Genomic DNA, 17,273 nt, shown 5'->3' on the forward strand with positions numbered 1-17,273 from the left:
ACGTGACAATCACTTTAACCCCCCAACCAAACATCACGACCACCATATTGGACAACACACTCATTCACACAAGGTGAACCAAATTTAATTAATGACCCAATAGATATTTCTATGGATACAACAACATCATCATCACTACCAGAAACATTATCACTACCATCAACACCATCAATAAGCCAGATTTCACCGACGCCTTTCCCCCTAAATTTTCCAAATAACCTCGACGCTAGATATCGAGAACAATCATCAACAAATATCCCTTTAAGATTAGATTGGAACACGTTCACAGCATCCCCACCATTATTTGGACAACATCCAGAAAGTAACCGACTCCACAATTGGGCACTCCATAGAATACAATATAGACAAGACATCCACGAAGACATTCGTGACCATAACATCCAAATACTCCAACAAAATAGTCTACAATTAAATTTTGAAATCACGGTTAAACTTAACAACATTGCTCAACATCCTTACCCATTAAACCGACCCAATATAACAGCTCAATCGCTACCACCGCCATTTATAACAACTGAAGTAATATATAAATACGACAGATATACCAAAAAGACAATTGGTTACATCACATTTTATAACCCATACTCAGGATTATCATACATATGTATATTCTAAAAATATTGATACTTCAACAAATCCTTTTCTAACATTTTCCGATCAGAACACAAATCCTTCTCCCCGCACAGGACCCCAGGACTTATTAGTAACACACTACGATTGTGAAGAAAATGAACAAAAAACACTACACAAATATGCAATAAATCAAGTATCACATTGCGAAACGGAACCACAAGCTATAGAAACTACAAATGTAATAGCGACACTGTATTCAAAAGCCCGAGCAGCAACAGTCGCAGGATATAAATTTACAGCAACATTTTCCGAAAAGAAAGTACATTGTTCACAATTTTCAACCGGAAATAAAAACCGACTTGACCACGAATCATTCTACCAAAGTAATATAGAACGACTTCTAGATCTAAATCCCGATGATTGTAAAAACGAGCTACTCAGATTAAATATCACAAGAAATAGAAATACCGACAGAAAACTAGTATATTTTCAAGTCTTTGCCGATTCTGTACATCAAGCAGAACTTGAAAGATATCAAGGACATATAAAACTAGATGAAAAAAACCCATACAACGGCGCACACGGAAGATTAACTTATGACATACACGATAAGCACTGAATACCACACATTGGTATAAATAATCCATCAAACTGCAAAGCAGACACAAAAACTAAAGGATATCAAGAAATAATGTTTTTCGATTGGAAAATACAACGCGAAAAAATACAACTCACACGAGATTTATCCGACAACACAATGATCTATCAAGGAATTAGATTACCTTGTCAAAACGATCAAGGTTATTGTGATCCTACAACATGGACACAAGCAACAATTGTTTGGTTTCCCGAAGATACATACTCAACATTTCAAGTAGCAAAAATACACGCTCGAATGATAAAATTTCACGAAAAACATTTTATACAATCAATTCCATATGAGCAAGTCCATCCATCACGAAAACAAAGTACTGATTCTCAAAATCTCCATAATATAGAAAATAAATTAACACGTTTCCAAATATATCAAGAAACAGAAATCGCATGCAAATACAGAAACCCACTTCACAAAACACAATATTCTGAAATATTAGTTGAATACGAAAAAGGTTTCGACATGACCACTGGAAAAATAAAAATTGACCCTTATGCCACAGGTCACCCTCTACACGAAGGAACATCATATACACCAGTTAACTTTCAAAAAATTAATGGTCAACCTGGTGGAAAACAAAAGCCACATGACACCAGAAGCACACGTTTACAAGAACTATCACTAATGAATAATACTTATTTTGGTAATATCCACTATGATATCTACTTAGATTTGAAGTTAGACTACACGATTAGTCGAATTTTTCAAGAAATGTCACTCTCCGAGTTAGAAACACTTCACCAACTATGCGAATTAGAAAGGACACAAATCCTACAATCACTCGCACTAGCAGTGTTAAAAATACCCTACGCAGGATTTTTATTATCAGGAAATAGATCAAATAGACTACGAAGGAAACATTTTATGGTTTTATACTTGTACCAAAAAAGTATCACCACTATATGTTGTTGAAGATAAACGCTGCTATAAAAGAATCCCTATCTTTTATAAAAATAAGGTATATTTTGTTGACACACTTTCAAGACGAACATATTTTTGGGATACCCCAGTCCCATGTGGATCAGAAAATAGCCACAATGTCGTACAATTGAACCCTGATGAAGATAAATGTTATCTTCTTACCCCATACCCCACGTTAATGCAATCACTCAAAAAATTTTCACCCGAAAGCATCAGAGCTATTGCTCGTAACCCAAATAATGATTTACAATCAATTGGAATATATTCAAAATCCGATATCCAACACCACATTAGAACACAACAATTCCAGGAATTATTAACACAAATGGACACTATACAAAGACAATCAATTGACCAAAACTTACGCAAACTTGCCGAAACCGCAGGATTTGCTGATATCTATACACAATTTTATAGCGGATATTTTGAAGACATTAAAGACTATATATATCTAAACGGTGAAAAATACAGACCACAAGATATTTCACCTATAAATATTTTTAGCTTTGTTACACTAAAAAATGAAATTCTCGATTTTCTAGGATGGCCCTATTACATCTTAAAAAACTAACTATCCTATACGCAATGTTTAACTTTATAGGATTTCTTTTTTCACTTTTAAAAGGAATCTATAACACATGCGCTATACACACACAAGTAAATAGACAAGCAAGTGTAGCACGCATACTATTTGCAGGATTTTTTGGAATTTTTTCATCATCAATTAACTAAATTCTTCTAGACGCACAAATCAAAGAGTATAATACAAAAATAGCGACAACACAGAACACATAAAACGAAGAACATAATAACATAGAAGTAACGCCTACAGCACCACAGTTGCCACCCCTACCACAAATACATCCATTATCCTTAGTCCCACGTAATTTCCGAAACCTAGCAATAACACATAACCCAAATTTTAGACCAAACATATCGCAAAGTCCCATACAACATATAATGACACACCACTCACAAGATGATAATACATATGAACAAATTATAGAACAACCCCATACCACCGCTTTTCAGTCTCAAAATAATCATTTTTTTAGCCCACGATGAGCCGACAACTTGGATCCCTACACCGCTCAAAATCCCATCCAACCAACCTCAACACTCCAATCACAATAACCCCACTTTTTGCTTTCCCGCCACCCGATTTTCCAACTATTAATATATCATCAAGCATGAATTCGGATACTAATTCAGATATTTCAGTTTTATACTCCATTTCACAACTTAATAACCCTAATATAGAAACCCCTGACAAATTTGCAGACTCCGAACCATCTCCATCCAATAATTTTCAAACCAACTCCTCAGTTTTTTCAAAGCCCCCTTTTCAACCGATCCCACTAAATAATCCACTCCCGTCCGTTTCTACTCCCTCTTATGCTTCACGAGTAACCCCAACATATTCTCCATTTCATTCCGACCGATCATCTAATAATTCTCCAGATACCCCCCAAATCTCCCAGGAACTCGATAATTTTATCACCCTACAACAACAGCTAATACACCCTAACACCCTCACTATAAATCAAAATTCATCCACAATAGAATCCTCAAACCCACCTACTCCTACACTTTCCTCAGCCTATACTGCATCGTTAGCACAATCATCCACATCCACCGAATCATCACATAGCAATCACCGAGCTTATCGCACTTTTAAAAGAAAATTCCCGAACCATCCATTCCCGACCAAACCAGGAAACAGCCTGCGACCACACCAACACGAAAGATTTTCTAGCGATCCCCTTACCTTCATTCCCACAATATACTTTAAACACACCTAACGACACTAACGACACACGTAGTTTTGTAGATGAACATGTTTTAATGCCGACACTTCACTGGACAGCATATTACCATTTTACTAATCCCCTTTGCCTGCCACTATCTAATACTCATAACGATATAGAAAAGAATAAAGATATGATTTATCGACTCACCGCAACACTAACACCTAGACAATTTACTTATATAGGATATAAAAAATCACTAAAAACATTCACTGCACCCCGAGCTAACGAATTTACAATAGAATATTACGACTATAATATCATCCGAACTAATCAAGACCAATTTCTAGATGACGACCGCTTCGCTAACCCACATGTAACAGAAAAATTCTTCATCAAAACGTCATATGTATTCACACTTAATATTTTTGATAGAAAATATGATCACATCATTTCTGAAGCACTAGCTGATATTCAAACTTACGAAAGTTTTATTGAAAAATTTCAGTTATTTTCACTAACTTTTCACTTCCTTGCACCACATGAACGCGATTTGCACTGTTCACACGACATTATGTTACGCACTAAACAGACTCATACATATACATACTATCGCTTCATACAAAATCATTTTGATTTACATACTCCATTAAGACAACCACACCATCGTTTTCAGTTTCTTAACTCGAAGTACACTTCACCATTTTTTCTTAATTTCACCCGTTGCATCAAGGATACTAACCTCCACGGCATCCTCCGCAATTATGACCCAGTAACACAAATGTATATTTTTTGTCCCATCACGAAGACCTTTAATGCCGAAGAATCCACACCCTTCCTTATCCCACATGAATTTATCCAACCTATAGAAATCCCAATATTAGAATTTATTGACAATACTAAATTCAATCACAAAATATATAACCTCATTCAAAACACACCTTATGATTTTGCAGTAGGCACCGAAGAACTAAAAACCATTAAAGCACTTCAATTGCTTTGGCCACTGCTCCAAACTGAAAACATCATTCGCATACTAGCAAAATTACTAACAAATTCGGATATAATACAAAAAATCTTTCCCCACGGCTTTTTCCCAGACGATTAACAGGTAAATATTATTTAAAAAAATTCTTAACTAATAAATTTAAATTAGTACTAACCATTCTTTACTCATGTTTCTTTTACATTTTTAGTCTTCATACCACGATCATTTGCAAAAAACAGAAAATAAAAATAAAAAATAAACTTGTTAAAATTCTTCTCAACTTCATTAATATTTTACACAAGATAATCTGATAAAATTCATACCAAATGTAGTAAATTAATTTATAAATTATTCCCCCATAAAGCAGTAAATTTAATTATGATGAAAATTTATAACTTTAAATTTCCCCCAAAACTAGCAGTAAAACTGAAATTCTATGTAATAAATAGATAAAATGAAAATGCAGTACTAACTTTTTGATATTTTCATTCACTCGCACAGGAATTCTATCCAAACTCGCACAGCTCGCCCACGAAGAATTGTTTAAATAATGAATTTCAGTTTCAAGTTTTCACACTCAACAACTCTAACACACGATAACAAGTTTCAAACTTTCCTTTCACCCGGTTGGAAAGGAATTATATACTAAACCAAACTAACCAACGCAGCTTACTAAACACCACAAATCATAAAATAACAGCATGACTAAGAAAAGAAAACCAACGGTACCCAAACCGGATTAACCCTGTTTAAAACTGGATAATTTATTCTTTTGAAGGCTATTATAAAGTCTAAGAAAGAAATAATAAAACACAAAAAAGTCGAAAGACAAACCCATAACAAAAACAGTTTGATTTTTGAAAAAAGGACACAACCAAAGAAACAGAAGAAAGACCAACATAAACACAACATAAAACGTTATCACATAACAGGACCTCTCAAAGAAACAGCATGCAATCATACTCCCACTCCTGGCCTAACCCACCAGAGAAGGACGTCCTGAGCATGCTTATAGCCGGCTTAAACCACCGCGCTAGACCCACGCTTTGTGACCACACTTCACTTTCTAATAAGAGGTACTCAAGGGTGAGTAACTCTTCCAAATAACTGAACTAAAACAAAACGCTTTTGTGAAAACGACTAACTAAGTTCATGATTAAAAAACTAAATTAACATAAATTTATAGGATGTAAATCATACTTTGCAGTATATAGATCATACATAACAACAAAGACGAACATCCAAAGACTAGATGATCCCATTACACTCGAACAAGAATGGCTAACCACAACTGATATGCCGTCCACAATCACAACTCAAAGGATTTAGAGTACGACTTGACTTCGCAGAAAAGAACTTCATTGAACTAGACCAATGACCACCTCGATGTTCAAGTATGCGTACAGATCCGAGTTACAAGGCATCCCTTCCACACACAATCTCCACGCCATTCCCAGACGAGGTTGAACACAAAACAAGTTCTCTACATAATACAGAAAAACCCGTCATAGCAAACCATTTTTGAAATCAGATTGATTTCATTGGGAAACACAGTCGTTGTCACAAGACGACAAAACGATTGATGTCCCTAACTCCAGCGTCCTGGAACTTCTCTAACAAGAGGAACCGGACAAGAATATGATGTTCGCCAAATACCAACGTTCATCATCCATCCTTTGAATTGCAGAAAGATAATTCTAAAAAACTCTGTAAAACCCGGATGGTCTAAACTATATTTTATGATTGGATAACTTAGATATTTTACCGCTGTAAAGTATTTAATATTAACCAATCATGATCCATCTAACTAACAACCCACTTATTTGCAAGTGCTGAAATTACTTGTAATTTCAGCACCAGAGAGATTTGAATTTAACTTAGAAATTAGTTGTCTCTCCAAGAGAACTTCAGCAGCCGCAACAAACCAGTATACCCTAGATCTATTGAGCCTAGCAGAGACTAGTTAAACACACTGAGACTAGAAAGTATAAGAGTAAGATTAGGATCGGTATTAGACTAAGAAGTTGCACGAATCTATCCGGCCGAAAATAAGATAGCGTGACGAGCAGACGGTGTACCCTATCCGAAATTACTCTATGAGTTAACCACATCGGTTCTAACTCAATAGCCCGAAATATATCGCGCGTTCATTGTCCCAAATAGGTCAAAATGGCCAAAATGGAAATCTTTAAACCCTCATAACTTTACGAAAAATGATCACAGGTGAAATATCTTTTCAAATTTAAGCTCAGGACAACAATACCTTTTGAAAGATATAAAAAATTCCGTCAAAAATGGCTAGTTAAAAAGTCGAAATTTGTCTGAAGAAAAAAAAACCCACCCGAGCACAAAAATTCCGTTACTTTCGTATCGAAAGTCGGAACAATAACTCGCGTTACTTTTTCCAAAATGCGCTTAAATTTGCCCAGTGAATAGCCAAATTGGCAATTTTTAAACTCTTAATAAATTGCAAAGAATGATCGGATGTAAAAAATTTTTTTTTAACATTTTTTTCAGAGAGTTGATATCTTATTCAATGGGACATAATTTTTTTTGTTAAAACCTAATATTTCAACCGCCAAAAACTGGCTGAAGAAAAAACCGCCCAAGCATGAATATTCCGTTTTCTTGGAACGTCTGAACAAAATATTTACTGACCAGAGCAAGCAACAAGGCAACGCACGCCTGCACGTGGAGTTGAATTTAACTCCACATGCTGCTTTGCTTTGCTTTGCTTTATTGTTGCTTGCTTTTCATCAGTGCATACTTTTTACGGAGTTAAATTGATCTATTCTTGTTTACAGTTGTATTATCTATTCTAAGTTTCTAACTAACTTTGATCATTATTTCTTCCTTATACGCCCAGACAAGTTAATCGCCACCCACCAAAACTGATAGTCATTATTTCCGAAAAAAAAAGTTTTTCATAAAGCTTTTTCATACGATTCCTTTTCTATGGCAGTTGTATGACTATACCAAATTTTTGAGAAAAAAAGAAAATTTATAAAAGCTAGAATATCATTTTTTCGTTCTAACAACTTGTAATTTTCTGCCACAAAATCAATTCTGTGCTCAAACAATCATCTTGCCATGGGCGGATTTAGGGGCGGATTGTGTGTCCGATGTGGTTAACTCATAGAATAATTTCGGATAGGGTACACCGTCTGCTCGTCACGCTATCTTATTTTCGGCCGGATAGATTCATGCAACTTCTTAGTCTAATACCGCTCCTAATCTTACTCTCATACTTTCTAGTCTCAGGGTGTTTAACTAGTCTCTGCTAGGCTCAATAGATCTAAGGTATACTGGTTTGTTGCGGCTGCTGAAGTTCTCTTGGAGAGACAACTAATTTCTAAATTGAATTCAAATCTCTCTGGTGCTGAAATTACAAGTCTGGGAATGACGTGGAGATTGTGCGTGGAGGGGATGCCTTGTAACTCGGATCTGTACGTATACTTGAACATCGAAGTTGTCATTGGTCTAGTTCAATGAAGTCCTTTTCTGCGAAGTCAAGTCGTACTCTAAATCCTTTGAGTTGTGATTGTGGACGGCATATCGGTTGTGGTTAGCCATTCTTGTTCGAGTGTAGTGGGGTCATTTTGTCTTTGGATGTTCGTCTTTGTTGTTGTGTGTTGATCTATATACTGCAAATTTTTTTTAGTTCAGTTTTTTAATTATGAATTTAGTTAGTTGTTTTCACAAAAGCATTTTGTTTTAGTTCGGTTATTTTGAAGAGTTACTCACCCTTGAGTACCTCTTATTAAAAATGGAAGTGTGGTCACAAAGCGTGGATGTAGCGCGGTGGGTTAGGCCGGCTATAGAGCATGCTCAGGACGTCCTCTCTGGTGGGTTAGGCCAGGAGTGGGAGTATGATTTTGTGTGGTTTCTTTGAGAAGTCCTGTTATGTGATAACGTTTTATGTTGGGTTTATGTTGGTCTTTCTTATGTTTCTTTGGTTGTGTCCTTTCTCAAAAATCAAACTGTTTTTGTTATGGGTTTGTCTTTCGACTTTTTTGTGTTTTATTATTTCTTTCTTAGACTTTATAATAGTCTTCAAAAGAATAAATTATCCAGTTTTAAACAGGGTTAATCCGGTTTGGGTACCGTTGGTTTTCTTTTCTTAGTCATGCTGTTATTTTATGATTTGTGGTGTTTAGTAAGCTGCGTTGGTTAGTTTGGTTTAGTATATAATTCCTTTCCAACCGGGTGAAAGGAAAGTTTGAAACTTGTTATCGTGTGTTAGAGTTGTTGAGTGTGAAAACTTGAAACTGAAATTCATTATTTAAACAATTCTTCGTGGGCGAGCTGTGCGAGTTTGGATAGAATTCCTGTGCGAATGAATGAAAATATCAAAAGGTTAGTACTGCATTTTCAATTTATCAATTTATTACATAGAATTTCAATTTTACTGCTAGTTTTTTTTGGGGGAAATTTAAAGTTATAATTTTTATCATATTTAAATTTACTGCTTTATGGGGGAATAATTTATAAATTAATTTACTACATTTGGTATGATTTTTATCTGATTATCTTGTGTAAATATTAAAGAAGTATAGAATAATTTTAACAAGTTTATTTTTTATTTTTCTTTTCTGTTTTTTGCAGATGATCGTGGTATGAAGACTAAAAATCTAAAAGAAACATGAGTAAAGAACGGTTAGTATTAATTTAAATTTATTAGTGAAGAATAATTGTGAAATATACTTACCTGTTAATCGTCGGGGAAAAAGCCGTGGGGAAAGATGTCGCGTATTACGTCTGAGTTTGTTAGTAATTTTGCTAGTATGCGAATGATGTTTTTAGTTTGGAGCAGTGGCCAAAGCAATTGAAGTGCTTTAATAGTTTTTAGTTCTTCGGTGCCTACTGCAAACTCATAAGGTGTGTTTTGAATTAGGTTATATATTTTGTGATTGTATTTAGTATTGTGAATAAATTCTAATATAGGGATTTTTATAGGTTGGATAAATTCATGTGGGATAAGGAAGGGTCTGGATTCTTCGGCATTAAAGGTCTTCGTGATGGGACAAAATATATACATTTGTGTTATTGGGTCATAATTGCGGAGGATGCCGTGGAGGTTAGTATCTTTGATGCAATAGGTGAAATTTAGAAAAAATGGTGAAGTGTACTTCGAGTTAAGAAACTGAAAACGATGGTGTGGTTGTCTTGATGGAGTATGTAGATCAAAATGATTTTTTATGAAGCGATAGTATGTATATGTGTGAGTCTGTTTAGTGCGTAACATAATGTCGTGTGAACAGTGCAAATTGCGTTCATGTGGTGCAAGGAAGTGAAAGGTTAGTGAAAATAATTGAAATTTTTCTTTAAAACTTTCGTAAGCTTGCATATCAGTTAGTGCTTCAGAAATGATGTGATCATATTTACTATCAAAAATATTGAGTGTGAATACATATGATGTTTTGATGAAAAATTTTTCTGTTAGTTGTGGGTTAGCGAAGCGGTCGTCACCTAAAAATTGGTCTTGATTAGTTCGGATGATATTATGGTCGTAATATTCTATTGTAAATTCGTTAGCTCGGGGTGCAGTGAATGTTTTTAGTGATTTTTATATCCCATATAAGTAAATTGTCTATGTGTTAGTGGTGTGGTGAGTCGATACAGCATATCTTTATTATTTTCTATATCGTTATGAGTATTAGATAATGGCAGGCAAAGGGGATTAGTAAAATGGTAATATGTTGTCCAATGAAGTGTAGGCATAAAAACCTGTTCATCTACAAAACTACGTGTGTCGTTAGTGTCGTTAGGTGTGTTTAAAGTATATTGTGGGAATGAAGGTAAGGGGATCGCTAGAAAATCTTTCGTGTTGGTGTGGTGTGGATGATTAATATACTCGCAGGCTGTTCCTGGTTTGGTCGGGAATGGATGGTTTGGGAATTTTTTTTTAAAAGTGCGATAAGCTCGGTGATTGCTATGTGATGATTCGGTGGATGTGGATGATTGTGCTAACGATGCAGTATAGGCTGAGGAAAGTGTAGGAGTAGGTGGGTTTGAGGATTCTATTGTGGATGAATTTTGATTTATAGTGAGGGTGTTAGGGTGTATTAGCTGTTGTTGTAGGGTGATAAAATTATCGAGTTCTTGGGAGATTTGGGGAGTATCGGGAGAATTAGATGATCGGTCGGAATGAAATGGAGAATAGGTTGGGGTTACTCGTGAAGCATAAGAGGGAGTAGAAACGGACGGGAGTGGATTATTTAGTGGGATCGGTTGAAAAGGGGGCTTTGAAAAAACTGAGTTGGTTTGAAAATTATTGGATGGAGATGGTTCGGAGTCTGCAAATTTGTCAGGGGTTTCTATATTAGGGTTATTAAGTTGTGAAATGGAGTATAAAACTGAAATATCTGAATTAGTATCCGAATTCATGCTTGATGATATATTAATAGTTGGACAATCGGGTGGCGGGAAAGCAAAAAGTGGGGTTATTGTGATTGGAGTGTTGAGGTTGGTTCGATGGGATTTTGAGTTAGTTTTTCTAAGATGTAATAGGGCCATCCTAGAAAATCGAGAATTTCATTTTTTAGTGTAACAAAGCTAAAAATATTTATAGGTGAAATATCTTGTGGTCTGTATTTTTCACCGTTTAGATATATATAGTCTTTAATGTCTTTAAAATATCCGCTATAAAATTGTGTATAGATATCTGCAAATCCTGCGGTTTCGGCAAGTTTGCGTAAGTTTTGGTCAATTGACTGTCTTTGTATAGTGTCCATTTGTGTTAATAATTCCTGGAATTGTTGTGTTCTAATGTGGTGTTGGATATCGGATTTTGAATATATTCCAATTGATTGTAAATCAATATTTGGGTTACGAGCAATAGCTCTGATGCTTTCGGGTGAAAATTTTTTGAGTGATTGCATTAACGTGGGGTATGGGGTAGGAAGATAATATTTATCTTCATCAGGGTTCAATTCTACGACATTGTGGCTATTTTCTGATCCACATGGGACTGCGGTATCCCAAAAATATGTTCGTCTTGAAAGTGTGTCAACAAAATGTACTTTATTTTTATAAAAGATAGGGATTCTTTTATAGCATCTTTTATCTTCAAAAACATATAGTGGTGATACTTTTTTGGTGCAAATATAAAACCATAAAATGTTTTCTTCGTAGTCTAGAAAATTTGATCTATTTCCTGATAGTAAATATCCTGCGTAGGGTATTTTTAACACTGCTAGTGCAAGTGATTGTAGGATTTGTGTCCTTTCTAATTCGCATAGTTGGTGAAGTGTTTCTAATTCGGAGAGTGACATTTCTTGAAAAATTCGACTAATCGTGTAGTCTAACTTCATATCTAAGTGGATATCATAGTGGATCTTACCATAATAAGTATTATTCATTAGTGATAGTTCTTGTAAACGTGTGCTTCTAGTGTCATGTGGCTTTAAATGTCCACCAGGTTGACCATTACTTTTTTGAAAGTTAACTGGTATATATGATGTTCCTTCGTGTAGAAGATGACCTGTGGCATAAGGATCAATTTTTATTTTTCCAGTGGTCATGTCGAAACCTTTTTCGTATTCAACTAATATTTCAGAATATTGTGTTTTGTGAAGTGGGTTTCTGTATTTGCTTGCGATTTCTGTTTCTTGATATATTTGAAAACGTGTTAATTTATTTTCTATATTATGGATATTTTGAAAATCAGTACATTGTTTTCGTGATGGATGGACTTGTTCATATGGAATTGATTGTATAAAATATTTTTCGTGAAATTTTATCATTCGAGCGTGTATTTTTGCCTCTTGAAATGTTGTACATGTATCTTCGGGAAACCAAACAATTGTTGCTTGTGTCCGTGTTGTAGGATCACAGTAACCTTGATCGTTTTTACAAGGTAGTCTAATTCCTTGATAGATCATCGTGTTGTCAGATAAATCTCGTGTGAGTTGTTTTTTTTTCGAGTTGTATTTTCCAATCGAAAAACATTATTTCTTGATATCCTTTAGTTTTTGTGTCTGCTTTGCAGTTCGATGGATTATTTATACCAATGTGTGGTATCCAGTGCTTATCGTGTATGTCATAAGTTAATCTTCCGTGTGCGCCGTTGTATGGGTTTTTTTCATCTAGTTTTATATGTCCTTGATATCTTTCAAGTTCTGCTTGATGTACAGAATCGGCAAGGACTTGAAAATGTACTATTTTTCTGTCAGTGTTTTTATTTCTTGTGATGTTTAATCTGAGTAGCTCGTTTTTACAATCATCGGGACTTAGATGTAGAAGTCGTTCTATATTACTTTGGTAGAATGATTCGTGGTCAAGTCGGTTTTTATTTCCGTTTGAAACTTGTGAACAATGTACTTTCTTTTCGGAAAAGTTCGCTGTAAATTTATATCCTATGACTGTTGTTGGTCGGGCTTTTGAATATAGTGTCGCTATTACATTTGTAGTTTCTATAGCTTGTGGTTCCGTTTCGCATTGTGATACTTGATTTATTGCATATTTGTGTAGTGTTTTTTGTTCATTTTCTTCACAATCGTAGTGTGTTACTAATAAGTCTTGGGGTCCTGTGCGGGGGAAGGATTTATGTTCTGATCGGAGATTATTAGAAAAAGGAGTTGGAGAATGATAATCCTGAGTACGGGTTATAAAATGTGATGTAACCAATTCTCTTTTTGGTATATCTGTCGTATTTATATATTACTTCAGTTGTTATAAATGGTGGTGGTAGCGGATGAGCTGTTATATTTGGTGGGTTTAATGGGTAAGGATGTTGAGCAATGTTGTTTAGTTTAACCATGATTTCAAATTTTAATTGTAGACTATTTTGTTGGAGTATTTGGATGTTATGGTCACGAATGTCTTCGTGGATGTCTTGTCTATACTCTAGTCTATGGAGTGCCCAGTTGTGGAGTCGGTTACTTTCCGGGTGTTGTCCAAATAATGTTGGGGGTGCTGTGAACGTGTTCCAATCTAATCTTAAAGGGATATTTGTTGATGATTGTTCTCGATATCTAGCGTCGAGGTTATTTGGAAAATTTAGGGGGAAAGGCGTCGGTGAAATTTGGCTTATTGATGGTGTTGACGGTAGTGATAATGTTTCTGGTAGTGATGATGATGTTGTTGTATCCGTAGAAATATCTCTTGGGTCATTTATTAAATTTGGTTCACCTTGTGTGAATGATTGTGTTGTCCAATATGGTAGTCGTGATGTTTGGTTTGGGGGTTTAAAGGGATTTTCACGTATTTGTTCAGATGTTGGTGTTGAACCTAAGTAATCTGAGGGTATACTTGAAGTGCTACGTTGTGAAAGAAGTGTAGGGGTTTCCGGTAATATGCTAATTGGGTTTTCTGGAGTAATTGGTGATGGGGATTGGGGTATATTAAAATTAACTCGGGGGGTTTGAAAATTTCTATTTCATCGTGGATGTATAATTTGTCTATTTATTTCAACTGTATTTTGGTTGTGACTAATATTTCTTATTCTACTTAATTCTTGTGGTAGTGTTGGGTACAAGTTATATGTTGGTTCACTTAGAGGTGCCTGTCGCTGAACTGGTTCTAATGGTTCAGATAAGCGGGCGTGTCGTTCTTCAAAAATATATGGGTTATCATGGAAAAAAACTCGTGTAGATGTTTGGGGGTTTTGGGTAGTTGTAGGTATTGTCGGGTTTTCTTGGGATGTTGTCGGTGAATACTGACTGTGTGATTGTTGGTTAGCAATTTTTGAGGGTTTTTTGATTGATTTCTTTCTGAAGTGAAAAAATTTATGTTTATTGTAGTATTCTTCAAGAAAAAGAATTAAAAGGATTGTTGCTAAGGCGAATGTTATGATTTCCTTCTTTATACATTTGCATATTGTCAATATTAGGGATGATAAAAATGTTATAAAAATTACAAAAAATAAAAAAATATCTGTTCTACTAAAAATGGTTCGTATCATTTAAATAAATTTTGGGTTTTGGTACCTGTGAATATGGTCAATGACTTGGGAAAGTTGGAGATATATTTCAAATAGGGAGTAGAAAATTTAAAAAATATTGCAAAAAATGATTAAAATTATTATAAAAGCTTCAAAAGTATCAAAGAGAAATATGAATAAAAGTTTAAGTATTGTTAAAAAGTTTATGAAAATGTTGAAAATTGTGTTGACTGATCGAGAGAAGAGCATTTAAGAAATGGCTTCTTGGTTGAACATTTTTTGTTGTTTGGGGCAATTTTCAAGTGTGGTCGAATTATTTATTGATTTTTTGACAAGTGGGTTGAGTTTTGTGAAAAGTTGTTGGGGGCAAATTTTATGGTGTTTGGGAGGTCTTCTTTGCTTTATTTTTATTTGTCAGGTGATCTGGGGTATTTTTGAGGTTTTTGTACTTAAGGCTAAATTAATATGGTCGTATTTTTATTTTAGGCTAAATTAACATTATTTTTGGGGGGTTTTTGAGGTCTGAGTTGGGAAAATATTGTTGATCTTTGCGTTACTAGATAAAGGAGGGTTATGATATTATGGTGGTATTTATTTTAGTTGTCAAGTTTGAGTGGTTTGCTTATTTTTGACCTGGAGGTTGTAAAGTTATAGTTATAGATATGCCTGGAGTTTAATATCTTTCGTCTAATTGGTTTGTGTTAGAGTTATAGAAGGTGACGGATTGAATGAATCCTATTGGCTAATTTTGAACTAGAATTGCTGCGTGTTTGCAGCATGTTATTTTGAAAAATGAAAGTTCAAAATGTTTCAGAGGTGCAAATGATATTAATTTTAAAATTAAAGCTGTTTTTGAAATTCAACTTTCTTTAATATTTTAGATTGTGGGATGAATGTTTTGTAGTTTTTACGTGGTTGATTTCTCTCTATGTTCTGATTTCTCGACAAGTTCTTGGGGTATAATTTTTTCTATCATTTTTTTATTTTTCCTTTCTTATTTTTTGATCTAGCTTTTTGTATTGTTTTGGGTTGTAGTTGGTTTTTTATTTTGTTTTTCAAGGTGAATGTCATTTTGTTCATTTATTTCATTTTCCGTATGTGAGTGATTTTGAATAACTTTTAAACCTGTGAAAGAATATAATTGAGTTAGTTCGCGTAGTGCGTATTCTTTTGTATAGTAAGGCAATAGATTGTTTCTATGTTGAACAATTTCTTTTTGGTCTGAATCGGTGATTTAATATGTTACGTCTGTGGGTTTGGCAATTATTTGGTATGATCCTTTTTGAACGGGTTGTAATTTTTTAGAAATTCCTTTTTGTGTATTAAAATTAGGTATTAGGACAAATGTTCCAATTTTTAAATCGGAGGCTGGTGTAAAGCGTGAAATTATTTGTTCGTTAATATTTTGCCTTTGTTAAAACTTTTTTGTTACTCTTTGGTAAATTTCATTGTGTTTTTTATCTCTATATAAAATCCATTCGGTGTGTGTACCGGAGGCTAATTTAAGGATTTGTGGGTGATGAAAATGATCTTCATCATGCGTGTGTAAAGGTTGGTTATAACAAACTGAGTCTTTATTCGGTTGGCAATGACCTTGTGTATTTTTATGAGAGTTTGCTGTAAACATAATTGATTTACTTGGCTTTTGATTAAAAACCATTTCGTATGGTGACATTCCTAGAGTTGTCGTAATTTGTGAATTATATGCTAAGGGAAATAATTTTACATCTGCTGACCATTCTGTGTATCTTGTATTATTCCATTTATGATACATCTAAGATATTCTTGTAGTGAACGGTTCATACCTTCGACTAAACCGTTTGTCCAAGGTGCTTGAGATGAACGCGGATTGTGCTTAATGTTATATAAATGACATAGTGTGATGATTTCATTATTTATGAATTCTGTACCGTTGTCTGTAACTAAAATTTCGGATAATCCGAATTTAGCTATCCAGTGTTCATGAAGTGTTGTGTAAGCATAACAAGCGTTACAATGTGGTACTGGGTTGAGTGCTACATAATGTGTAAATGCATCAACAATTACCATAATGTAGGAGTTTCCTTCAGAGGATGGTGAAATTGGTCCTTTTGTATCGAATGAAATACGGTGGTTAAAATATAAACTTTTTCCTTTAAAATCTTGTTTTGTGCTATTTGTTTTTGATTTGGATAAGGTTTATTTAGCTGAAATACTATACAATCATTGCATAGTACTTTTATCCAAATTGGTGCATTTGGGAAATAAAATTTTTTGTAAAATTTGAATATGTTTTCTCTGATCCAGAGTGTCCTTAAATGTTTTGTGTATGTGAAATGTTAAAAGCTATTAGAATCATACTTAAAGGGAGACAGGGAACTGTAGAATCATTTAAATGATATTCTAGAAGGTCTGTGTTTTCATTAATTGTTGTATTATTAAATTTTCGAAAATATCGGAGGAGTGTTTTATTTCCTAAAATTGTGGTATCTGCCTTTACGGGCT

This window comes from Symsagittifera roscoffensis, chromosome 6 (genome assembly GCF_963678635.1).
Source record: "Symsagittifera roscoffensis chromosome 6, txSymRosc1.1, whole genome shotgun sequence".
NCBI classification, from domain to species: domain Eukaryota; kingdom Metazoa; phylum Xenacoelomorpha; order Acoela; family Convolutidae; genus Symsagittifera; species Symsagittifera roscoffensis.